The sequence below is a fragment of the Chiloscyllium plagiosum genome, unplaced genomic scaffold (genome assembly GCF_037043375.1).
Source record: "Chiloscyllium plagiosum isolate Xiang-an unplaced genomic scaffold, Cpla_swu_hap1 HiC_scaffold_11, whole genome shotgun sequence".
Classification (NCBI taxonomy): domain Eukaryota; kingdom Metazoa; phylum Chordata; class Chondrichthyes; order Orectolobiformes; family Hemiscylliidae; genus Chiloscyllium; species Chiloscyllium plagiosum.
In genome coordinates this window covers 27,443,967-27,470,973 of record NW_028270149.1, presented here as the reverse complement: position 1 = coordinate 27,470,973, position 27,007 = coordinate 27,443,967, and the positions used below count along the sequence as shown (strand labels likewise).

Genomic DNA, 27,007 nt, shown 5'->3' with positions numbered 1-27,007 from the left:
CACCCTAAACCTATGCCCTCTCGTTCTGGATTCCCCCACCCAAGGGAAAAGACCTTGTCTATTATTCCTATCCATGCTCCTTATGATTTTATACACCTCTATAAGGTCACCCCTCAGCCTCTAATGCTCCAGGGAAAACAGCCCTAGTCTATTCAGCCTCTCCCAGTAGCTCAAATCCTTCAACCCTGGCAACATCCTTGTAAATATTTTCTGAACACTTTCAAGTTTCACAACATCCTTCCGATAGGAGGGAAACCAGAATTGCACACAATATTCCAAAAGTGGCCTAACCAATGTCGTGTACAGCCACAACATGACCTCCCAACTCCTATACTCAATGTTCTGCCCAATAATAGAAAGCATAACTATGCACTTATGTGTTTCTGTGCTGTGAGCTCTCCCACAGAGGTACCTCCAAGGTCAGCTGTGAATTTCACTGTTTGTTAATTTTTTTATGAACAGAACCGGATTCTGTAATATAAGGGCTATTGTGGAGGAAACAGAGGAACATTTAAGCAGCAGTATAATAATAGGATCACTGTGGAACAAGTTCAATTTGATAGAGATGCTCGAAATCATGAGGGATTCAGACAGAGCAGATGTCCACTGAAAAACATAGAACGTTATCGAGTGCAGTACAGGCCCTTCTGCCCTCACTGATCTGTGAAACTAATCTGAAGCCCATCTAACCTATACTATTCCATTATCGGCCGTATTACTATTTAAATGCCCTTAATGTTGGCGAGTCTACTACTGTTGCAGGCAGGACATTCCACATCCTTACTACTCTCTGAGTAAAGAAACTACCTCTGACATCTGTCCTATATCTATCACCCCTCAATTTAAAGCTTTGTCCACTTGTGCTAGCCATTACCATCTGAGGAAAAAGGCTCTCATTGTCTATGCTATCTAATCCTCTGATCATCTTTTATGTGTCTATTAAGTCACCTCTCAACCTTCTTCTAACAAAAACGGCCTCAAGTCCTTCAGTCTTTCCTCACAAGACCTTTCCTCCATACCAGGCAACATCCTGGTACATCTTCTCTGCACCTTTTCCAATGCTTCTACTTTCTTCCTATAATGCGGCGACCAGAACTGTATGCAATAGTCCAAATGTGGCTGCAACATGATCCGAAACTCAATCCCTCTGCCAATAAAAGCTAACACACCGTACCCCTTCTTAACAACCCTATCAACCTGGGGGGCAACTTTCATGGATCCTTGCACATCGACACCGAGATCTCTCTGCTCATCCACACTACCAAGAATCTTACCGTTAGTCCAATACTCTGTATTCCTGTTAGTCCCTCCAAAATGAATCATCTGACACTTTTCCACATTAAACTTCATTTGCCACCACTCAGCCGAAATCTGCAGCTTATTTATGTCCCTCTGTAACCTGCAACATCTTTCGACACTGTCCACAGCTCCAATGACCTTAGTGTCATCTGCAAATTTACTAACCCATCCTTCTACGTCCTGTTCTCATTGATGGAAAAATCGAAGATCATAAGATCTCAGTTACTTGCGAAAGCATTGGAAACATTTTTAAAAATCCTCTTTACACGGTGGTGTAAAACATAGAACTATGGAATAAATTGCTGGAGAAACTCAGCAGGTCTAGTAGCATCATTGGGAACAAAGCAGAGTTAACATTTCAAGTCCAGTGATAAGGTGTCATAAAGGCTCATCATGATTTGGAGATGCCGGTGTTGGACTGGGGTGTACAAAGTTAAAAATCGCACAACATCGGGTGGCTGTGATGAAGAAGCAGCGCTCCATAAGCTAGTGCTTCCAAATAAACCTGTTGGACTATAACCTGGTGTTGTGTGATTTTTAACTATGAATGGTCATGAGATCCTTTCTGCTTTCTTCCCATAGATGCTGCCAGACCTGTTGAGTTTCTCCAACAATTACTGCTTTTGTGTCTTTTTACATAGTGAATGGTTAGGATTTGAAATGTGTTGTCTGAGATCGTGGTGAGACAGATTGAACTGAAGCCTTCAAATGGTTGTTGAATAATTACTTCAAGTGCAACAAAAAAAACTCAGGGCTACATGGAAAGGACGGGGGAAGATGTGGGACCAGAGCTGAAAATGTGTTGCTGGAAAAGCGCAGCAGGTCAGGCAGCATCCAAGGAACAGGAGAATCGACGTTTCGGGCATGAGCCCTTCTTCAGGATGCTGCCTGCCCTGCTGCGCTTTTCCAGCAACACATTTTCAGCTCTGATCTCCAGCATCTACAGTTCTCACTTTCTCCTCGAAGATGTGGGACCAGCCGAGTTACTCATCGAGGGAATCAATTGATGGAGGGAGCTGACACAGGCACACGAATTGGCCCCCATTATTGTATCAGTGTGTAATGCAAATTCTACTTAAGTAGACAATGGGCTTATTTCTGTTCAGTGAGTTTCACCAATATATGTTTTCAAAAAAAATTTGCAAACCAAATTTAGCTATTGGGTCTTTCCTCCTTTGGCTTCCATTGAACTGCATTGCTGAGAAAACTATGACTGCGGTTCCGGCAATGGCCGAGGCGGGGTCAATATGAGGAGTCTTCATGATTGGCTGCTGCGAATCGAATCAGATGACGTGTGCCCTGTGTTTCCGGGGTTTCCCCCCTCTGGAGGGGAGAGGTTACTGTCGGTCATTGACACGCTGTCGTTCCTGATTCAGTCTGCCAAGAGTGCGTGAAGCGGAGAGACTTGAGGTAAGTCCGGTCATCAATATTTTTATATTCTTGGAGAGTGCGAGAGAATTTATTGTGAATTACATCTTATCCTTATCTTCACTTATATTTTATAAGAACTGAACATGTTGGTGAGAGTTTATTTCACTTAAATTCACTGGTTGCGAGGAGCTATTTGGGGACAGGAGCTTATCCTGGGGAGCTTCACTGTCTTTCAGATTTAAAGCAGAAAATGACCTTTTAAACCTGCTGTCTCATTTTTAATACGGGTATGAATATGTATATGAAGTTGGCTGATTTAAAAAGGATAATGATAGGATATCGTTGCGCATTAAGTGCTCATCAGCTCTCCTGATCATGCATGGCTTGTTCCGTTTGTTTCTCTGGGTAGCTGTTTCTGATCAGTCGGTGAATGTCTGGCTGAACGCTTTTTTTTCTTTTGCAGGCAGCAAGGGAGCAGCTCAATGCGGAACGAACGCTGCTGAGGTGAAATCTGGCGCCACGTTCTAAATTGGAACGCTGATACATTCTGCTCGTCGCTGAATACAACCAGGTAAGATACTTAATCCGTGTGTCACTTCCCCATTAGTTCATGGCGCATCTCTGGTCGGATTTACTGAAACATTTAAAATCTATGCGTTTTACAGTGACAGCATGGGCCACATTTGGCTGCTCCCGCCTAATTTATTCACGCATTGAGTCATCGTCTGATGAACATTCATTTGATATTACTTTTTCTGTTGAGTGTTCATTCTTCTCCCACTTGCACTGTGATTTTTCGAGATCGGAGAGGGGGGGTTTTACGTATCTGTGGTTATGACTATCTGGGGTGAAGTCTGATATGCTAATGAATACATCGCAGGAAGTGCTGCTTAGGCATAATCTCTTGCCTGTTATTTTTGCAGCCTCGTGGCAAGATGAAGCTGAAATAAAGTTAATGTTTTTCTTGCCTCAGCAGACTCTGCAATATTTTTTAGCAGCACACTAAGACCAATGATATTGTTGTTTAATAGACAATTTAAATTGTACCATTTAACTAAAAACTGACCTAGTACAACCATGTACTGTGGCTCAAAGAGGGAATGAGGGGGTTGTCAGAGGCTGAGAAGGTGAGTAAATCGCTTCCTAACTCAAAGCCTGAACATCAGGTACAATTGAAGACTGTAACAGGGTATTCTCAAGTTGTTTGGGTGGCTGCAGCTTTAACAACACTCAAGAAACTAAACACCACCAAATAAAGGCAGTCAACTTGATTAGTACCCCATCTAACACCTTAAACCTTCACTGTCTTCACCATCAACACATGGTGGCAGCAGTGTGCACCATCTACAAGTTTCATGGTAACAACTCTCCCAGACCCTTTCAACAGCATTTTCTGAACCAACAGCCCTATGACCTCAAAGGATGAGGAAGGCAGATCTGGGGACACATCTCCGTTTGCAAGATCACTTCCGAGCCACACGGCTACCTGATTGGAACTAGTTCACCGTTCCTTCACTGTCTTTGGGTCAAAATGCTGCAAATCCTTTTCTAACAGAACAGTGGGTGTCCTACATCTGCAAGGACTGCAGTAATTCAAGAGGTGATTGGCCATAACCTTCTCAAAGCCAATTTAGGGGGAACAATAAATGTTGGCCTAGCTATCAACACACACATCTTGTAAATGAACCAGATTAACATGAAAGGGTAAATTATATCTCTTGCCCTTTTCTGTGGCTTCATCCTGCCTTTCACTCCTTAAGCCCCAAAACTTTTTAAGTTCGCATTTTATTTCTGCCAGTTTGTGGACCTATCTCTATCCAGGTTGGCTATTCATTATGGTAATTTTTCTTTGTACTCTTTTTTTTTCTGATTTTATGATCTATCAGATTTCGCTTGAATCAGGCTGATTGAGGAAGTTTCAAATAGATCCTAGGGTTATCAAGAACTGTGTAAGACTTTAACAAGACAGATGTTAACCTTTAAAATCATTTAACATGGTAGCATTTGGCTGGCCATGGTTGTTTGCAGGAACGCACCAGTTTTGCCCAACACTTGAGCTTTGCTCCCATATAACGTTGCAATTTAATCCTTGTGCAAATTAGCATAAAATTATTAATTGGAGCCTCGTGGCTTCTCTTCCCACTCCTACATTTTTAACATCTATCCCTCTAGGCTCTATCCTTGGCACCTACTGTTGCTCAGCTACACATCTCAGACACACCTCTTGACAACATCCAGCTGAAGCTCACTACCACCCCTCTTGATCTCTATACTGTTTAAAATTGTTAGACTGTGTTTATCCAATATCCTGCACTGAGTGAACAGGAAAAGAATTGGGAAGACCAAAGCCATTATCTTCAGCATCTGCCACAAAACCTGATCCCCTCCCACTCTAGTAATTGTGGCTGAATCATACAGTTTGCAGCCCTGGTGTCATATTTGACCTCATTACAGCTTCTGGCTACATCGATGCCATTGCTAAGGCTGCCGTATTTTCACCTGCACACGTCAATCACCTCTATCCCTACATCAGTTTGTCTGCTGCTAAAATCCCTGTCGATACCTTTTTTTTTTAAAATCTCTGACTAGATTATTCCAAAGTGTTACTGACTGGCCTCCCACATTCAATCGTCTGTAAACTTGAGTCATCTCAAACTCTGCTATCTATTTTATACTCTCTCTCTAAATCTCATTCATCCACCAGTTGTTGAGTTACATTGGCTCCCATTTGAATATTGCATTGTTTGTTTTATTTTTACATTGAGTCTTATTTTCAAATCCTTCCATGGCCTTACTGATCCCTATCTCTGTAATCTCTTTCAGCTCTACAACCATCTGAGATGCCTCCACATCACTAATTCTAGTCTCTTGAGTATCCCTGATTTTAATCGGTCTGCCATTGCTGGTGTTGCTTTCAACTGCTAAGACCCCAAACTTTCAAATTACCTCTATAAAGTTTTTTTGACTCTGTCATTTTCTTTTTGACCAAACGTTTGGACATCTGTAAATGCCTGTGTCTTGGTATTGAATGTTGTTGCACTCCTGTGAAGCACATTGAGCAATTTACTATTACAAAGGCATTATACATTTACAAGTTGTTGGCTGAAATAACACCTTTTGAGCTGCTGTACATTGTGCTAAGATGTTCCTTATATAATATAAATTGCGTTATGGATAGGTAAAATTCATCATAACCATTCGCACTGACCAAGTGCATGTCTAGCAGCTGCAGAGTTCTTGTTGAATATGTTTGTCTATCAGTGTTTCAGGTCATACTGTCCTGATCTTAACAACTGACCTGTGGAAAACAAGCTTCTTGTTAACTGGTGGTCTCATTACTGACTCACTTGCTAGAGCAAAAAGGTTGAGAGAAGGTGCAGGTAAATTTGGTACACTAACAGTCTCGCTCAGTCAGTTGACAATATAACTGATGGTCAAGAAGCCAGTTTTTAAGGAGTTCCTCAATTTCAGAAATTGAGGTATTGCCTTGATATGAAGGAAAACTGAGTCTGTTTTCATTACAAGAATGAAGCTTACTGTGTAATGTAAAACAAGTATTAAAATGATAGCTGGTACAACTTGGACAGAAATCTATTTTCAGTTGTTGAAGGAAGAGCAGGGGGCCATTAATACAAGACCAAATGAGAGTTGGAATAAAAGCCAACTGAATTATTGATGTCCAGAGTTGTGTATGGAATACACTACTGTATTCATTTGGATAGGTGTTTGAAAAAGAGGTTGGAAGCATGTGGGAGGACTAAGTTGGGTAAATGTGACAATGATTTACAGTACTCGTGCAGAGGGTCAGTGCTGAAGTGGACTGGTTTGGTTGACTATTGTGTTTCTGAATTGCAATCTCAATATTATTTTGTATTTTTCTACATCTCAATTGGCACTAACTCAGAAATAGTTGAACCAATGGGTTGGCACCTTTTTTACTATCAGCCTATTGTAAAGCTGATGGGTTTTTGTTTGCCCCAGGGTGCACATTCTCCATGATTGCCAGCTGTTGTAATCTGAATAAGAATCCAATTTAATCCAAGCTGACTAATCAGCAAATGTGCAGCTTCATCTTGTGGATTCATTTTCAAGATTCAACAAGAGCTTGTTAATCAGCAATTTTATTGAAAATGTGGACTCAGCCATGGGGTATGGTGTCCATTGTCTATTTCATCTAAATCCCAGTTTTGAATGTAAGCCAACACTTGATTGGCAGGCAGTTTGTTTGGGTGCGTCACTGCTGTTGATCGCATCCAACATTCTGTCACATCTTTTCCAACTCCCAGCTGGTGTTCCATATTGCATATGTAGATGTTGATCTCCTCAACCACTTGTTTCCCTTCATCTTTAATGAATTGGTTCCCAGTGAAACATGTCTCACCCTTGCTGTTTCTATGGTTCCCTAACATCAATTCCTTGAACCAAGAAGTACAAATAAGATCGATTAATGAATACATGGTTTAGTTGTCAAGGCCAAGTCTGACAGAGCCACATTGAGTGCAGTTTCCCTGTTCTGCATCAAAGCTGTCCAGTATGCTATGGCTTGCCCTGAACGGCAACGAAACCTGGTAACTGTTCTGTACCAAGCACACTTCAAGTCCTGTCCCCTGCCCACTCCATTCTCTCAGAATCTGAGGCATTTGAGAACTTCTTTATTGAGGCCGACTGCATAGTTGTCTGTGCTGCTCTAATCCCAATGGGTGGCAAGTTGAATGTGCCTGTCTGTGCCTTATCCTGACCGCACACCATCCTGTGGCTCCTCATGTTTTTTGAAGCTGGTTTTGCCTACAAGCTATGTTTCTTGCTTCCTGTGTCTGCATTCCTAGTGAAGTGTTGATCTGTCTATTTGTTAACCACAGTTAAACACGAGGGAGGAAGGGATAGAAAATGGCTGCCGATGGAGTTGAATGAAATTAGCTGAGAGGCATCCCATGTGGAGCAGATCTGTCGACATAGACCAGTTGTACTGAATGATCTGTATTCTGTACAATCGAAGTAAGACTTCTGCTCAAATATTGCTCAAAGCCTCATTTATGCCTTTGTATCCTCTGGATTCTAGCTGGCCTCCCATTCTCCACCCTTTTGTAAAGCTCTGCTGCCTAAATCCTATTTGTATAACAAATGCTGTTCCATTTTTACCCTGCCTTCTCAACTTGCACTACCTTCTGCTTCCCTGACACCTCAAATTTTGTAATTTCATCCTAATTTCTAATACTTTTCCTATCTCTAAATAACTTCTTACAGCCTGCAATCCAAACACTCCTTTCTTTTGCTTTCTTGTGCAAACTTCCTTTTTACTGCCACCAAACATTGTGTCATCAGCTATCTTGATCTTGCATACAGGATACCTCTGCCTAACGTTTGGTCTTTCAAATTTTTTTTTTTAACAAGTCTTTTGCAGATGATTTTCTTTGCCCTCTTCCAGTATCTTTTTTCAGCTCCATGCCCTTTTGCTTTTAATACTCCTTTGTTTGGCAACTGGAAATGGTTTTCCTGCATGTGAGGCATTATATAAATGCAATTTAGTCTCAATCTCAGGAATTCAGAGGCACCTCCTTATGCCATTAAAGGACATGATTTCACTGAGACCATGTGACTCCTGTCATTTGGGGTCCCTTCCCAATTGGGAGGTTAATGTGGAGCATTCACTGAAATCTAATTCCAAATCACTCTAGTATTTTATCCTGCACACAATAAACTGGTCATGTCTGATTCATCCTGCTGCTTGCTGCTGTTGAATTTTTGTAATGTTCACTGTGAGAAGTTAAAGATAAAACAAAGAACAGCAGATGCTGAAGACATGAAACAAAAAAAAATTGCTGGAGAAACTCTGGCCTGGCAGCATCTGGGAAGAGAAAGCAGGGTTAAAGTTTCTGGATGTAAAATGTTCACTCTGTTTTCTCTTCACTGATGCTGCCAGACTTCCTGAGTTTCTCCAGCTCTCTGTTTTGTTTGTGAAGGGTTTATGGTGTACTTGAGTTCCAAGCCATTGATAATTTAATATTGCCCTTGTACAATTGATGCTTGTCAGTTGCACATTAGTTGATGCTTGCAATTAGACTATCAATATGATGCAAGACATTCTCTTTTGGTCTGTCTGAAACTTGCTGGTCTTCCAGTGCAAAGAATGGACCTCCACTGACTCTTACACACAGCTAGATTCCTATGATCCAGAGCTTTATTTTTGTGCTTTGTTCATTGCGGTTTGCTAGTTCAGTAGCAAATACTGCCCTGAAGTACATAACTGAGGGGTTACTAAAGTTTGGAGCTGCTGCAGTGGTGCATTTGGGGGAAACACTGTCTTTCAAGACCTTTTCAGCTGTGGTGCACCAAGGGTTTGGAAACTGGGCATCCCTTGGGCCCAGCTTTCCCTTGGAAATGGTGCAGGTCGAAGATTTTGAAAATCGTGGGTGGTAAAGTTATATTTTGAGTCATCTCAGAATGGAACATGGTATATAAAGAAGTTTATTTCCATTGCACTTGTGTTTTCCAAATTGAAATATTTTACTGCCATACTGTATACTTAACTGGAAATGTATATTGTAAATATTTAGATAATTACTGATGTTGAGTGGAACATGCTGTAGACAAATGGGTTGATTTTATTACACCGTAGTGCTGTTATATTCAAGTTGAAATGTTTTCTAATGTATTTTTACAGATTTTATGTATCAAGTGTTTTTGCGGATGAGGTATCTTTAGATTTGCTATAAATGGTATAACAATTAGATTTATCAATGTTTTATTCAGCATTGTAGGTTTCTTCTGTCAAATTAATTCAATAGCCACTGAAATAGGTTAAGGTAATTTGTTTCAAGACTGAAGTTGCCCTGAAGTGTTGGCAGTTTGGAATAACACGTTTGAGTGTCTTCATCACAGCTGGATTTTACCAAGTTGTGGTGATCGTGTGGAAATTTAAAATTCCTTTTGCACTGCCAATGTTTAATTAGCAGTCGTTTTAGCTCTCTGCTTTCTGATCATCTGGCACCAGGTTGAAGTCAGCCTGATGATCGATCGGTGTAGTTCTTGTCTCATATTTTTGAACCTTGTGCCTTTTGATTTGATTTTTTAACTCTTGTTTTATTTTGAATGAGTTGAACTTTGCTTCTTAACAGGCTATTCGGTGTTGTGTATTGGTTTTGAGTAAACTTGAACTATGTACTTAAGGTGAGTCACTCATCGGGAATGATTATTATGGCATGTAAGGCAAATGAATTAAAAGGTTAATGACACTTGAATAATGAGACTTTTAATATTAGTGAGCATACTGACATACCACAAACACTGGTATTTTGTTTCTGGCATTTAATGCATGAAATTATTTGCAAATGATTAATATATCCCAAGGCTTCACGAGGTTCCATGCGTGCAAGTGTTTACTGTTTCAGGACCTTCCCTCTTTCTGAGACATGTCATGCACCATTTAAAAGCTTTTTTTACTTGTGCAAAGAAAGGTGTTTTGACTTTCATCACCCTCCTTTTTCTGACTTGGCATTCCAGCGCAAGCAAACTATGAATAACCTGTAACGTGAGAGAGAGAGGAGTTGATGAAGTAATATCTTTGAATTATGGAGCAAAACCCTCATGCATCCATTTTGCTTCTAAAAGAGATTTGACTTGGTGTAACATTGGATGTAAGTGCAAGCTTCTGCAAGTGAGCAGAAGTCTAGGTTCATCAAATAACATTTGGTTTCGGAACATTTCCACCAGCAGTAACTAAAGTTTTATTATAGCGGGAAAGAGTGGCTGAACTACTATAACCTTGCAGTAAATCTAATGGATAATTTACAGGCTTTTGACATTCTCACTTCAAATCAATAAATTTTTGGGTGTTAAAATGATTCAGTCATTGGTGCTTTCTAAATTTTTGACATGCTAGAGTCTCAAGGACAAGTGATTCTGGAACAAAAGTTCAACTTTCAAGGCTAGGTTTAAACTAACCTCTCGGCCTATTACCATGAAGTTAAGGCAAAATGCACTATTTGTAATTTGACCCTTCAGTGCTGATAAAATCAAGTTATTTTCATTGGAAAGTGCTGGTAAAATTATCTCTGAACCTTGTATTTCTGGTGTCTCCTTTGAAGAATTACATGCAGTTTTTATTTATGTAGTTAACCCTGAACAACTTTTATTCAACGTACAAATGAGAAGAGAGCCATCCGACTTCTTGAGCTAGCCTTGCTGGTCTGCTTGTAACATCAAATCTATGTTCCTGCCTACCCCTTTAACCTTTCATTCCCTTGCTTATTAAGAAACTATCTACCTCTGTCTTTAAAAATATTCAAGGACTCTGTTCCAGAAAGTGCAGTGGGAGTAAAAATCCAAAAAAACACTCCACTGTGAGAAAAGATTTTGCCTCTGTTTTCAGTGAGTAAGCTATTACTTTTAAACATTGACTCTCTGTTGTAGATTCTCTCGGAAGAGGAAACATCCCCTCTGCATTTACCCTGTCAAGACCCTTCAGCATCTTGTAAGTTTTTCGGCCAGCAGTTACAAGCCTAACCTGGCCAGAATTCCCTGCATAAGGCAACCTGCCTGTTCTAGCTATTAGTCTAATAATAATTGAACTGTGTCCAATGCATTTATTTTCATTCTTAAATAAGATAACCAATACTGTTTCCAATATGGTTTCACGAGTGCCGTCTATAAATGAAGCATCACTTCCTATTCGATGCCCCTTGCAACAAACAATATTCTGTTGGTTCTTTAAAATTACTTCCTGTTTCTGTGTACAAGCCTTTGCGAATTTGCACAAGGACGTCCAGATCCCACTGCATCTCTGTCTCTGCAATTTCTCACCATTTTAAAAAGTATGCTTGTAGCTTTAACAGTTTGGAGAATACTTAAATTAATTATGTAGGAGACTGTTGTAACCATTTTCTTAACTGAAAAGAGGATTCATTTTGGTTAGGTGAAACGCTGAGGATTTATAGTTGCTCTAGCATTACCTGCTGTGAATTGGATTGTGTGCATGGTAATTCCATTGAGTATTTTCTGTTTAGTTTGGTTACACGTCTTATGAATCAGCTGTTATCATTGGTTTTAACTTTAGGCGTCTCTGGAAAAGGTGGTGGTGCTACTTAAGCATTCTCTATCTATTTGTGGGTTTGGAAAATCTCCTGCCTGTTTGCGGGGCAACTTTCGTGAGGGTGCTGCTCTCTCCTCCTCCTGCTGCAGGAGATACAGTTTCAGGTGCTGTATTGAGAAATTGCAATAGAAATAAACATTGCTGCTTTCTGAGATGCAATTTTGATGCTCCGTATGTATTCCTTTGACAAGCATACAGTCTGGGGTTGCATGTTTCCAGCCCCTCAGCGTACTATAGTTAATGGAGTTAGACAGTGAAATTGTGCTTCTGTAGAAGCTGCCCCACTCTTTAGTGTATCCCTCAACACATCCTGCAATCTGCAGTGCTCTGTGCAGAACAACACTTTGCTCTACAAGCCCTACAGCCTTTGTTCAGATCAAAGAGCACCTTCAAAGAGTTTCAGATCCTCCAGTCACAGATGAAGTTTGGCTCTTTCGAAACAGCTCTGCACATTGCAAAGTCCCATGTCGTGGGGCTGTTTGGGATGAGCCTCATCAAAAGCTGCTGAGAAGCAAGACAATAGTTTCTTTCCTAGCAAAGCCATCTGACATCATGTCTGATGCTGCTGAGACTTGAGTGTGTAGGTAGGATCTGATGGGAAGGGCTTTTTTACCACCAGCCGTGCTAATTTGTAAGTACTAGTGATGAGTCATTCTGTCAAATGACTGACAGTCAACTCATAAAACCACCTGAAATGTCTGACAATGTCATTTTCCCACTGAGCTTCAGGACATTGTGTAGACCACTGCCTGAGAGGAACAGGAATCCTTCTAATCTCTGTCCCAACTGGGTGGCACCTTATTTTGAGATTGTGCCCTCTCATCTTAGACTTTCCCACAAGAGGAAACAGCCTCACTGCACCTAACCTGTTGTGTTCCCTAAAAACCTCATCCATATTCTTCTAAACTCAAACTCCTACTCAACCTTTCCTTAAAAGACAATCCCTTCAAATCTGGTATCGACCCTAGTGAACCTTCCTTGGCCAGTATATCTTTCCTTGGATAAGGGGCCAAACTGTTCATGGTATTTCAGTTGTGCCTTGTGGTGTTTTAGCAAGACCTCCCCTATTATTATACTCATTTTGTAATAAAGGCGGCATTCCATTAGTTTTTCCTTTTACCTACTGAACTTGACTGCTAGCTTTTTGTGATTGCTATAACTCTATCAGCCAGATCATCTGTCCTGTCTGATTAAAAGCTTTTCGTGTGTGAGAAATCTCTATAGAAGAGTTGCTGTTTGTAATTAGCAAATAATTTCTTGCAGCTTGCTATTTCTTGCTGTCTCTGGGCCAGGTCTCATTAGTTTCTGAAGAATCTGCCTTGCTCCATTGAATTTATTCTTGAACGTGGCTTTGTTGGCTGTCTTGATGTTTTGTCAAACAGCTGCAAATTGAACTTTGAACTAGTTGGAACAGTTTCAGTTAGACACTCCTAAATTCCACAACTCTTTTGCAACGTCTTGCCACACAGTCTCTCATATCAAGCATTTTCTTCAACATCATCCATCTCCATGTAATCTAGACTAACAATCCCCTTCACTTTTTTTTTGACATTTGCCTTTTGTAACGGGGAGAGTTTTGTGAAAGGGTTACCCCTGCGGGACTTTGACGACTTGAATATTGCTGTTACCATGACATTAGGACCATTCAGGCTGGCAAAACCATTTCATTGAAACAGATGTTCTTAACAGGTGATACACCATGTCTTCTGCAGACCTTCCGATATCTGAGTAATCCTGTCATTTTCATCTGAGGTTGTGCCTTGGATGTTATTTCAGTTGTCTGGTATAGATTGTGGTTAACCTACTGAATGAACCAAGACCTGTAGGATTATCCTCATTCTGTGATTCAAAATTACGATCTGATTTTAGCTCTGCAGCAACCATCACTCACCCCACCTGCATAACCAGTAACTCCCTGGTACTTTTCATCTGTGGCACAGGATCTAGAGTGCTAAATGAACTTTAGCTTTGCCGTCTGCTAAATCTGTAGATATTGAGTATCGCCATTCTTTGATTAACTTGTAATGTGATTGGAACACTTGCAAGGGCTGTTTGGAATTTGCTAGAGGGGGACAAAAAAGCTTTGTGGAGCTGATGAGCCACAGAAGAAAGACCCATAATTTTATTTTCCAGGATTGAATTCCATTCTCTTAGAATTTGCATGGCCAATTCACCCTCCTCCATTAATCCTACCTAATTGCAATTCTTTTGGTAGCAGGTTCGACTATTTGAATTGACGGAAACCTTTTGTGACAGGAGTATATTTTCATCTCATTTAGCTCCCTCTCGGATGTACAGTAACTTTGGCTGCTGTTTAATTTATGATAATTGTAGTTTTTAAAGTGTACAAGCATTGACTACTGTTCTGGCAGATGTCATTACTCTAGACCTGGTTCTTGGCAACACATTGTGTTTAATCCAATAATGTTGTTTACCAGAGGTTATCAAATTACTTTGCCCTTTGTGTGACTAATGTGTGTGAAAGGTGCACATGGTTGTCCAATTTTTATATCCTTGAAAGGCGCAGTACAGTTTTTTTTTTAGTGTTGAAACCGTGCCCAGGTAGCCAGTGCAGTAGCTGGTCCCAGAGGCTCGAGGGATAGGTGTGAAACTGTGGTTTCAACTGTGTGCAAGTGCATGCAAGAACAAGAATAATGAAGATATTTTTCACAATTGATACGACTAATGACATTTTTCCTAAAAAGTCCTGGTTTGAAGGAGTTGGTGTTGGACTGGGGTGGACAAAGTTAGAATTTGCACAACACCAGGTTATAGTCCAACCCGTTTATTTAGAAGCACTAGCTATCGACGTGCTGCTGCTGCTTCAGGTGGTGAAGGAGCAGTGCTCCGAACGTTCGTGCTTTCAAATAAACTTGTTCGACTATAACCTGGTATTATTTTTAACTTCCTTAAAAAGTGGTTGTTCAGTCAGGTTTTGGTCAGCTGGCCGTTGTTGTCATCCAGATTTGCTGCCCGCGGAGGGGCTAAAAGTGGAAAATTAAGTGGGAAAATGGAGAACCACTGCCTGCAAAAATTAATTTTTTTGATTGCCAAATATTTATGGTAGCTGATTACTAATCTTGTGCAAGTTTATATCAGTCTTGCTGGTCATCACAATCTGAAATTTCAGCACACGAGGGGTCATCTGACTCATTGTTTCTGTGCTGGTACGTGCTTCAGTTTAGAAGGTGTTTCTTCAATTTAGTTTCTTTGCTCTTTCCCATTTGACCTTGAATAATTTTCTTGGTAAGTGCTTAACATGAAGCTTGAAAGAGATCAGGTCAAATTAATAGTTTTGCCAATAATTGCTGGATAGATTATTTCCTGGTAATGCTGCAAATGTTTTCTATCTCTCTTTCACCTCTTGCATAGATTACACTGCCCTAAAGTCTAAGGGCGGACCAGTGGGAATAACAATCTGTAAAAATTGTAATTTCTGGACTAGTAAGTGACGAACAGTTTAGAAGAAAACCTGGGTAGGGAAACCAAGAGAATCTCTTGGTAAGCTGGAGATCTGCTGTCTTTTGTAATTGAGGTATAAACCATCTGATACAATTTGCAAAATGAATAATCATTTTGATGTATGAAGAATAGTGCTCATTGTGAGTACTGCTTGATTGCTTGAAGGAGGCATCTGCCTTGCATTTTAACAGCCAATCTCTACAGACGATAGCAGGGGGTTATCATCGGTCATTGACTGCACTGGCGATTCAAATAGGGAGAGCTGCCAGTTTTTGTCTTATCTGCTGTGGGGGATGTATCGTAAAGTAAGTAACTGCACACTATGCCTTGGTGAAACATCGAAAATTATACCCAGTATTTGTCTGACGTTTGAAGTAGCATGCATGGAATATGCTATGATAGAAAGATTAAACAATTTTTTGAAATCCTGATGACAACTTTGTCAAAATTCCAGTGGAATGGTTGCCTGTAGCACCAGGTTTGAGACTAATATGGGGAGATGGACTTTTGAAATTTTCTGTTGAGATAAAATATGTTGCATCCAGTGGCTTGAGTCGACAGCATAATTCATACCTTTTTTAGATTTTCAGGTCGTAAAAGCTCTAATATACAATCTATATAAAGAAGTTGACAAACAGTTCAAGTTTATCTCCTCTTTGTGAGTGATGTATGTCAGATATGTTAACAGCTTTGTTCATTTTAGCATTTGCTGTTACTGCTTTGTAGCTTTTTTTGACCACTTGCTCCTGGAAGAATATTATAAAATTGGAGAGGGTTCAGAAAAGATTTACCAGGATGTTGCCAGGACTGGAGGGTTTGAGTTATAAGGAGAGGCTGTGGACTTTATTCACTGGAGCATAGGAACTTGAGGGGTGATCTTAGAGCTTTATAAAATCACGAGGGCTATAGGTAAGGTGAATAGCAAGGGTCTGCTCCCAAGGGTGGGGGATTTCAAACCTAGAGGGCATATTTTTAAGGGGGAGGGGGGGCGGATTTAAAAGCAACCTGAGCGGCAATTTTTTTCATCGAGAGGGTGGTTCATATGTGGAATGAACTGCCGAAGGAAATGGTAGATGCAAGTACAGTTGTGACATTTAAAAAACATTTGGACAAGTACATGATTAAGAAAGGTTTCGAGGGATATGCGCCCAATGCAGGCAAGTGGGACGAGTTTACTTGAGAAATTTTGATTGGCATAGACGAGTTGGTTTATAGAGTCTGTTTCCATGCTCTCTGACTCTACTGCGCTGAGGCATTAACACAAAAGCAACTGAGTTGGAATATGTTAGGATTGGGCATGTGTTAATGAAAATAAACCAAATGGTCTCCTTTGCCATAACGATTTTGAGATTCTGTGAAAAGGTTCTAAGAAGCTAATTTAAAATATCAAGGTAATAACAGCTTCAGAAAAGCACCCTATTTAATATCAATATCTATGAAAGATCAAAGAGCAAAATTTTGATCACTGTTTTTGCTCAAGGTTTGCATTTGTTTATTTCTGATCTTTAAATGAAGATGAATCGGATAAATGGACAAAGTCTTTTCCCTGGGGTGGGGGACCCCAAAACTAGAGGGCATAGGTTCTGGGGGATGGTGGGGTGGGATATAAAAGAGACCTAAGGGGCACCTTTTTAATGCAGAGGGTGGTGTGTGAATGGAATGAGCTGCCAGAGGATGTGGTGGAGGCGAGTACAGTTGCAACATTTAAAAGGCAGCTGGATGGGTATATGAATAGGAAGGGTTTGGAGGGATATGGGCCGGGTGCTGACAGGTGGGACTAGATTGGGTTGAGATATCTGGTCGGCATGGACGAGTTGGACCGAAGGGTCTGTTTCCGTGCTGTATATCTTATGACTCTTGCTTTTCAATGAAGTCAGCAAATGCTTGTAGCCCTGCTACATCACTCTTTCCTCAATTCAACAAGGTTAGAGTGACACTTCTGCTACGATAATATTTCAAGGGTCAGAGTAACTGAACTTGTGTTTTAAACATGCACAGTGTCCCTGACAATACATGGAATGTAACACGAGACATCTGCCATGGAATATTGAGGAGGGCAGAACAGGGAGAGAGAAGATTTAAATGTGCAACATTGTTTCTGGGCGAGCAAACTAAAACGAACTGAGTAGCTTCTCTTTTCTGTAGTTATCCCACACTATTACTGATCTTTGATTGCTTATCGGAAAAGTTGGGTCAAAACACAACCTCTGCAAGCAGCAGTGAATAGAGTTCTATTTTTCTTCATTAATCTATCTAATGCTGGTTGACAGCAGGTTCCTGGTTTCAGTGCTCCTGCTCAATATTTCATTTCCCTGCTTTGTGTTAAGGTTATTTGCTCTGCCAGCAATTGAGTGCTGCCTGCCCAGCCAATCAGCAGGCAGTTTATCGCTCACCCCACTCTATACGACACGCATCTTCCCACCCAGTGCCCGCAGGTGCAGATCGCAAAAGCCATCCTTCCCACTTAACAACAGTATCGAGCAGCCTGCAAGCAAGACCAATTCAATTCACTACAATAGCAACAAGCGACTCCACCTCCCCAGAACATTTCAGGATGTGATTATATGTACTATTAAAAGAGCTGCAGCACATTTAAACCCTTTCCTCTGAGTCCTCTTCAGCAAAAACAATCACTGGGTCTAAAAATGCGATAAATGTTCTAAATTTTCTAAAAAAAGATTTAAATGTTCAAAAATCCCATTAAAATGGTATGAAACTTAAAAACAAGTAGAAACACTGTATGAACTTTCATCAAGAAAATAGGTCTGTGGTTTATAACTGGGCTGATGATTTATTGCCTTTGAAAGCCTCAAGTTCAGAGTTTAGCCACAAGCTAGTATTATTCCAAGAATAGCTGACTTCATGTAACCTCTTCTGAAATTAGATATGGCTGTTTGGTCTTGCAAATGCATTCTTTTTATCTGAATTCTACTCCAACAGCAGAATTGCAAAACGTATTGTGGAAAATGAAGGACATATAATTGAGGTAACTGCCACGCAGGCAGCTTACAATATCCCTTCCTCTCCATTCTCAAATTGTTGCATTGGATACAACTAGACTAATTGCTATGTTGTAGTGATATTCCTGTGTAGAGTTTGACTGACACAGGAGGTTCTGTTAAACAACCAACACCCGTGTTATGCTCTTCACTGACTAGTTATAGTCTAAAATCAATGACTGACTGACTGTATTCTATATGTCCATTAAAGCAGATAGCCTGAATATACAAATTGCTGTTCAAGCTAAAGATAGCATTTGCAAACTGCCTCCTCAATATACTATATCAGAATACCTCTTGTGTTGCATTCCATGCATTGTCAGTGACATTGTGCATGTTTAAAAACAAGTTCAGCTACTTTGACCCCTGAAATATTATCATCGTAGCAGAAGTATCATCCAAACAATCTTGAATTGTAAGGAATGAGTGTTGCAGGGCGACAGCATTTGCTGACTGTGTTGAAACGGGTTTGAAGATTGGAGATAAAATAAATGCAAACCCCTTGAGCAAAATCACATTGAAAAATTACTGTTAGGTCTCTTGTAGACATGTTATTAAGATGGTGCTTTTGTGGGGCTTTTATTCTTAACTTGAACTTTCAAAGTGGTTAATTTCTTAGAAACTCTTTACAGCATAGCTATGGTACAGAAGGAGACCATACCTGTGCTTGCTGTCCAACTGAGCAGCCTGAATTGGTGCCATTCTGCTGTAGTTTTTCCATACTCTTGCATGTTGTTATTTAAATAATCATTTGAATGCCTCAATTGACTCTGCTACTACCACACTTCCAGGGATTCCAGACAGAAACAACCCGATGTGAAACTTTTTTTTTGCATCACATTTGCCATACGCTGTAAAACTCTGAAGACTTGCTCTTGATACTTTTACAAGTGGGTATAGTTTCTTGCTATCTACTCCATCCAGGCCTCACATGATTTTGAAAATTTTCATTAGAATTCCTCTTGACCATCTTTTCTCTGAGGTGAACAGTCCAACCTCCCAAATCTTCATCATTGAAGTTTCTCATCCCTGAAGCCATTCTTGTCAGTCACTTCTGTGCATCTGCTACGGATTCATATCCTTCCGCACGCACACAGACAAGCAACACGCATGCACAAAAAATCCTGATCTCTCTCTGCTGAGGTTTATTTACTCATAAAGCACCATTTTCTGGTCGAGCAGGGCATTCTTCATTGCAAATAAAAGTAAGGCATAGAATGGGCTTAAGCCTGTCATTCTAATGTTCTGACATGGGAACTCAAGTCACTAAACATGCACAATTGTTTCAGGCACAGCTTGCTTAGGATGTACACTACTGAGAAGTTCCTTCAGTCTCTCGCCCAGATAAACGAGTAGGTTTCGCTTGAATTTGAGAGTTCTTTTAAAATTTAGAGAAATCAGTTTGGCACCCTTTCATCAAAAGCTCCTCCTTTCCCACAAATTCAGATATCAGTGGAGGCAACAGCGTGGCGGTATTGTCACTCTTAATCCAGGCACCTAGGTGTTCTGGGGACCCGGGTTCCAATCCTACAATGGCAGATGATAGAATTTGAATTCAATAAAAATGTGGAATTAGGAATCTAATGACCATGAATCCAGTGCCAATTGTCAGAAAAACCTATCTGATTAGGAAAGGAAGCTGTCATCCTTATTTGGTCTCGCCTACGTGTGACTCCACACCCACAGCAATGTGGTTGACTCTTGACTGCCTTCTAGGCAATTAGGGATGGGCCAAAAATGATGGCCTAGCCAAGGGTTCCCATTTCCCGTGGACGTTTTGTTTGAAAATAAAGCACACTCTATCAACTGCAGCATGGATATAAAGCAGTTGTCATCAGTCTTATTTCAAGCAAGGGCTATTTTTAAAAAAAATCTCCCAAGTCCAAAGTGATCAATCAATTACCTTTTTAAATAAACTGGTCCAGATACTTTCCTGAAATTTGAAACATGTTTTTCCACAATCTTTCTTTCAAACTTAAGACCTCCAAGAAATACTAAATATGTAGCATCTTAGAAACAACATGTTGCTGTTACAAAGTGAATAAAAATAAAGTACAGTGAATGCTTGAGAGCTGAAATAAAAGCAGAGTGCAGGAGAAAATTTGGCATGTCTGAAAATCAGTCTAAGCATTATCTGCTTCTTGTTCCACGTATACTGCCAGATCAGTTGAGTTTATCCTACACGATATTTTTAAATGGGGTTGTCTGACAGAAGATTGTCATTATTGACAAGAATAGTCAAAGGAAGGCTCTTCCTTTTGGGTAGTTTGACCTGTGAGGGATTTGTTTGAATAGTGATTCATGTGCCTTAAGGGGGTTATTTAACTTTAATAGTAAAAACAGGAACTAGAAATTGAAACGATATCCTGACTTTCCAATGTTGTCAAGCAGGTGGGTTCTTTGCAATTTGCCGAGTTCAAAAAGCTAGTTCCATACAAGAGATGTGTTTATTTTAGAACAGGTGTTGTGATGCTGCTGGATAATGGTACATTGGAATAATTATTCCTTGGGAGTGCGTATGTTTTAAAATTCTTCTGAGCACTTTATTGAAACAGAGCCCTGAGTAAATTGCAGAAGCATATCCCCAAGTGTCATGAACACCGATTTCATATGACCTGCTTTTAAATTGAGCAATATACAGGACATACCTTGGGTTTTAATGACATTTAAAGAGTGAATGGAATGTTCTAAGGTATCCCTTGACTGAAAAGCTGTGGTAAAAACTTCAGTGCATAAGGAGGGGTAATGGTGGAGATGTCATCCAGTTTCTTCATATTCACAGAAGAGCTGGTTGACTGAATTGAAGGGAAGTTAAAAATGTTGTGCAAGTTGGCTTTCATAATAAAATCTGTCAAAGTTTAACCTCAGAATTGACCTGAAGACACATTGTGCTCAGACTTTCACGACATCCTCTCATCTATCGAAGACTGTTTAAAAGCCACCTTTTAAGAAATCTCCAGCTTTTCCTTCCAGCCGGTTCCATTGAATTGGTACTTGTTTTCACCTTGTGCCTTTGCATCAAACTGAAACGTTATTCTTTCTGAAAGCAACAAAATATAGGCAAGTCATAAAATTCAGCTGCAAAATTCAGAAGCGAACCTTAAAAAGTGCTTGAATTTGTTTTCATTCCATTTTGAATGTGTTTACTTTCTGAGAATGAAGTTTTTCTATCTTTTTGTAATAGGCCACTCTACCACAAACAAGGAGTTCAATGGTGCATGTTTCTTCTCGGAGAAAGTCAGAATTATAAATGTGTGACAAGTTTTTTTTTAAATTGACTTAATTTGTTTCAATCATGAGTCCGGCCATTTGTGTCCATTAGTAAAATATGGACAAAACAAACTGCATTTAGTGCAAGTTTTAACTTCAAGCCTTCACAAATTATACAAACACCCCTATAAAATCATTCTCTCCCTTCTAACCATTTTTCTATAATTTTGTTTTTTGTCAAACTTCCGAAACAGCAAATGTGTGATCAAGCTCAGGCATCACTTGTAGATATAATTTAAAAAGAAGTATAGTTTCTTTGCTCCTGACACTGACTCCAAATGAAGCTAAATGTTGCAGACTCTGTGTGTACTCAGTTTTATTAAGGAGTTATGAACAGTGGTTTGTTTTTTATTCCTAATCCAAATACAAGATGAAAAAAGTCTCTGAAGTTTTTTCAACTGAATTTTGTTTTAGTTGTTAAATAACAATGGCGTCCAACCCCTCATGACAATTTTATTATCTACGCCACACTTTTAACACTGTTCAGAATTTAACCAGACTTGCCACAGAGATATTGACATATTGAAATAATGAGATTGCTCAGTTCAGATTACAGACTCATCAGGCAGTGGTTTTGTAAACCATGGGCTTTGCAACGCATACTAAATGTTGTTTGTGAAGTTCATGAGCTCTGAAACTGAGAATTTCAAATTGAGTTTATTGATTAACTCAGCCTGTATTGCAGAATTGGCAAGAAATGCCATAGTTTGTTCCTGGTAAATGTTCAATTTACATATTTTCATTGTTCCATTGCTAGTGGCTGTCAAGGGCATAAGCTTTAGTATATTCTCTCTTATCCCTCTTTGAGCATTTGGTAAGCTGATGAAATATCTCCCTAAGGGGCTTGGTGTTATGCTTTGTTTTAAAATGTTCCTGTGCAGCACCTTGGGCCATAAAAAATGTTACTTTAAGTTTAAATCTGAGGGCAGATTATGAAGGAAATCTCACATGAGAGCACAGTTCATTAACTTCCAGGGAACGAAATGTTTAAAACACAATGGATTTAGTGAAATATTTAGGAAAGAATAAGCATTGAGCTACCTGGTTTTGTTTTTGTATTTTTGAATAATGAGTTTATACCAGTGGAGAGGTAGTGATCGACAGCAGGTACTTGATAACTTTTTTGTGATTTTAGCCAGACTTTATTTCCCTTTTCCCCCTCCTCCTCCTTTCTCCTCTTGTTGTGATTATAATTGTAAACACATCACTGATGCAGGTCAATTTTAAACTGGATTATGTTACTCTTATGTATGTGCACAATGATGCCTCATTAGCCTTTCACAGTAAATCACTTCTGAAGTGGCACATGTTAGTTGTGTGGCTCAAACTTGCACTGTCACTTGCTATGTTTAGGATGGGAATTATGCAACAGTGACTATCAGCTGACCATGTGAATCTTGGACCCTGTTCTTGGTTGTGAGCAACTTTGAGGTATTGAGGACTGCAGATGCTGGAAAGTCTGAGTCGATAAAGTGTGGAACTGGTAAAACCACAGCAGCGTCAGAGGAGCAACGTCCTGATAAAAGATTCTGACTTCTTGTTGCCTCTGCTGCTTGACCTGCTGTGCTTTTTCCAGCTCAGTGTTTTATTCCTCTCTCTTTTTCCCCCCCCCGCCCAATCTGAGCTAGCTTTGCCAACTCAGTTGAGCACAAAGTTCAGAAATCTTGCACAGTACTGGCTAAGAGATTGGTAGAGGAGCGACAAAGGTAATTTGAATGGGCCATAAAGGAAGGGAATCCAGGGATAGAGGAAATGATGATAATGCAGGAAGGTTTGTTTAAGGAAATTATAGAATATGGAAGCAGGCCATTTGGCCCATTTGAGTCCACACCAACCCTCCGAAGAGCATTCCATCCAGACACACCCCTCTACCCGATCTCTAGAACCCTGCAATTCCCATGGTTAATCCATCTAGCCTGTACATCCTTAGACACTATGGGGAATTTAGCATGGCCAATCCGTCTAACCTACACATCTCTGAACTGTGGGAGGAAACTGGAGCACCTGGAGGAGACACTGGGAGAATGTATGGAGTTGCACGGACAATCACTCGAGGCTGGAATTGACCCCAGTTCCCTGACTGCCCCTATTGATCAATGAAAAGGTAAAATCACTGTAGTCTCAATGGAGCATAAGGCTGCTGCTCACTTGAGGGGCCTGGTGATGCTTTAACCTGAGGGTCACCATGCCTCTGGTGAGGTTAAGAAGGAAAGTTTCTCATAACTTCAGCCAGTGCAGGAATTGAATCCATACTGTTGGTATTAATCTGATCACAAACCAGTCATCCAGCTAAGAGTTGGCAAATGGGATATAATTAGAGAAATGTGAACGTATTCATTTTGGAAAGGAGAACAGAATATGATTTAAAGGAAAGAAACTGCAGAAAGCTGCAATACAAAGGGACCTGGGGGTGAGGCGTTTTACACGAAAGGTGAACGCACAGTTGCAGCAGCTAATCAGGAAGGCTGAAGGAATGTTGGCCCTTCAAGGGCGTTAGAGCACGAATTGGGAAGTCTTACTGCAACTGTGAAAGGTGCTGGCGAGACCACATCTGGAGTTCTTGCCATTGAGCTGAAGGGGCAGAGTTCCTTATGTAAATTTAAGGCTGAGATAGATAAATCCTTGATCAGTCGGGGAATTGAAGGTTAAGGGGAAAGGGCAGGGGAGTGGATGCGAGGAATGTGGGATCATTGATCCTGTTGAGTGATGCAGTAGGCTCAGGAAGCTGAAAGGAATACTCCTCTTCCTATTTCTTATCATTTTAACTGAGCTAACCAGCCCCTAACCAGTCAATGAGCTACAATGGTATCCAGTGGAGCAGGTATGGAGGGTGAATTATCTTGTTCCTAATTAAATGTCATTTTTCACTCCAAGCTTTAGGAGGAAGGATGCAGAAACAAGCCAATAACTGGGAGAACGCCAACTATTTTGAGTGTGTTTAGGGGTTTTTTGTGGTAAATGTTACCTGGCACTTCAAATGGAAAGAAGATGAAAGCTCTTGTCAGTTTGTGTGCAACTTTACAAACTCAGCAACCGTTTAGTTTAAGGTTCTGGGCTGTCTGTAGCTATAGAGCAGACAGCTTAGAACCTTGAACTAAATGGTTGCTGGGTTTATAAAGTTGCGCACAAACTGACAAGAGCTTTCATCTTCTTTGGGCCAATAAAAGGGCCTCCGTAGCTGCACTCTACAGTAACATGGTGGATGCAGCAATGATGGGGGAACAGATCTGTTTGTTTCTAAATTGCATTTTTTATTCTTGGCCTTTTCCTACCTCATCTTTCAGGATGCTGAAAGTATTGGAGTAGTGCCAACAGTGCTAGGCTGGTTCAGATGGTCGAGTGGACTTATTGCTGACCTTTTTTACTTAGTTGAAGCTACTTCATGACATTTCTTTGCTGAGAGTCAGCAAATTTCAAATTACAATTAATTAACCATAAGTAGAGGGATCCAGCACAAATCAGGAAGCCACATCTAATAGGAAAGTGAGTTGCAAGCGACTCATGTACTGTTACTCTTTTTATTTTAATTTGATCCCATAAAAAGTTCGCTTGCACTTGAAGATTTTGTTTTGTGAATTTTGTCTTTTTATCTTCGAGAAAACGTCTGACAAATTTATATTTAAACTGGAAGAATTTGCAAATCTGATTGTGATCCTTGAATGGAATTTTTCCAAATATCACCTCCACATGTCCGTTTTTTGTTGTAAAAATATTTTAGGTTTTTCACTCGAGCTATTCAATTGAAGATTCTTCATAGGGCCCACATAGCACCAGAACGGCTTGCAAAGTTGAAGGTAGGAGTGTCCCCAATGTGCCCGAAATGCAAAATAGAAGTCAGTACTCTCATTCATTTCTTGTGAACATGTCACAAGATTTGCAGGTACTGGTACCATAAGACATAGGAGCGGAAGTAAGGCCATTCGGCCTATCGAGTCCGCTCCACCATTCAATCATGGGTGATGGGCATTTCAACTCCACTTACCCGAATTCTCCCCGTAGCCCTTAATTCCTTGTGACAGCAAGAATTTATCAATCTCTGCCTTGAAGACATTTAGCGTCCCAGCCTCCACTGCACTCTGCGGCAATGAATTCCACAGGCCCACCACACACTGGCTGAAGAAATGTCTTCGCATTTCTGTTCTGAATTTACCCCCTCTAATTCTAAGGCTGTGTCCGCGGGTCCTAGTCTCCTCACCTAACGGAAACAATTTTCTAGCGTCCACCCTTTCCAAGCCATGTATTATGTTGTAAGTTTCTATTAGATCTCCCCTTAATCTTCTAAACTCCCCAATGAATACAATCCCAGGATCCTCAGCCGTTCCTCGTATGTTAGACCTACCATTCCAGGGATCATCCGTGTGAATCTCCGCTGGACACGCTCCAGTGCCATATGTCCTTCCTGAGGTGTGGGGACCAAAACTGGACACAGTACTCCAAATGGGGCCTAACCAGAGCTTTATAAAGTCTCAGTAGCACAACGGTGCTTTTATATTCCAACCCTCTTGAGACAGTGTAGCGAATGCCTTGGCAAGGCTCGTGGGAACTGAGATTGGGTTGGATCCGATGTCGCTCCTTTTGGGTTTTCCAAAGGTTCCCCCTCTTGTACATGGGAAAAAACTGTTTTCTGAGCTCTTTTTGTGCGAGGAAAAACACTTTTTGGTGAGTTGGATATTGGAAAATCTCCCAGGACTCTGACTGGCATAGGATAATTATGGAACATATTCCCCTGGACTGACTTAGGAATATGGTGCACCAAAAAACGGAACTGCTTTAGAGGACATGGTGGCCCATGTCAGTATTAAGAGGATTTCCCTCCATGAGCTGTAGCGGGTTTTCTTGTGCAAATCTCCACCCCTCTCCTTGTTAGCTGTGCCCCCACTTTGGGACCTCCAGGCACCATTTTTAAAGCCAGTCATGCACAAGTTGGGAGCTGCCTTTTTTTTTAATGTAGTGCACTGAGTGATTGGAATGGTATAGAAACACTTCTGAAGGCCCACAGCTGGCATGGTGGCATATTATTGCACGCACTAGCTCCTATTCTTAAAACATATTGCTGTTTCACATTTGATGCCTGTCTGATCCAACAGCTGTTGCGATGGGAGTTACATGAGTCAAACTACACAGGTTCCCTGCCCTTAGTGCCATGCCATCTTCAAATTTGTCTGAGGAATTACTATATTTTCCTTAATGCCTGGTGTTCACTGTTCAATGTGGGAGTGCCACACACCAGCAATGCATTCAAGCAGTTGAAAACCTTCACTCAATGGCAGCAGCAACAACAAAGATATTAAACAGTAGAAAATGCTGCACTTCTGGGTTACAGACAGGGAAGATGTTTGAGCAACAATAGTTTTACAGTCAGTGAGTAATTGTGACACCGTGGCCGCAATGACAATATTCCCCCGTGCGGCTGGCTCTGTCGGTCACTGTTTCAATGTCTCCGTGCGGGAAAAATCCGAAACACAACAGGTTCTATCATTTTTGTGAGCAATTGGCATTCACATCACAAAAACAAAGA

At 40.5% G+C, this 27,007-nt stretch overlaps 1 protein-coding gene across 8 annotated transcripts in view; it reads left to right on the top strand.

The window, feature by feature from the left end:
- The first annotated feature begins 3,130 nt into the window (after nucleotides 1–3,130).
- The window catches only part of acsl4a (acyl-CoA synthetase long chain family member 4a), a 98,901-nt gene continuing 75,024 nt past the window's right edge, over nucleotides 3,131–27,007 (top strand). For 5 of the 8 annotated variants that reach the window (XM_043704974.2, XM_043704970.2, XM_043704971.2 and 2 more), the window contains exon 1: nucleotides 3,134–3,241. The gene's annotated coding sequence lies outside the window, so the exon portion shown is untranslated. Of the gene's footprint in view, nucleotides 3,242–7,529; nucleotides 7,666–27,007 lie in introns of all 8 variants that reach the window. The other 3 variants (XM_087991925.1, XM_087991924.1, XM_087991927.1) reach the window with 2 other exon arrangements.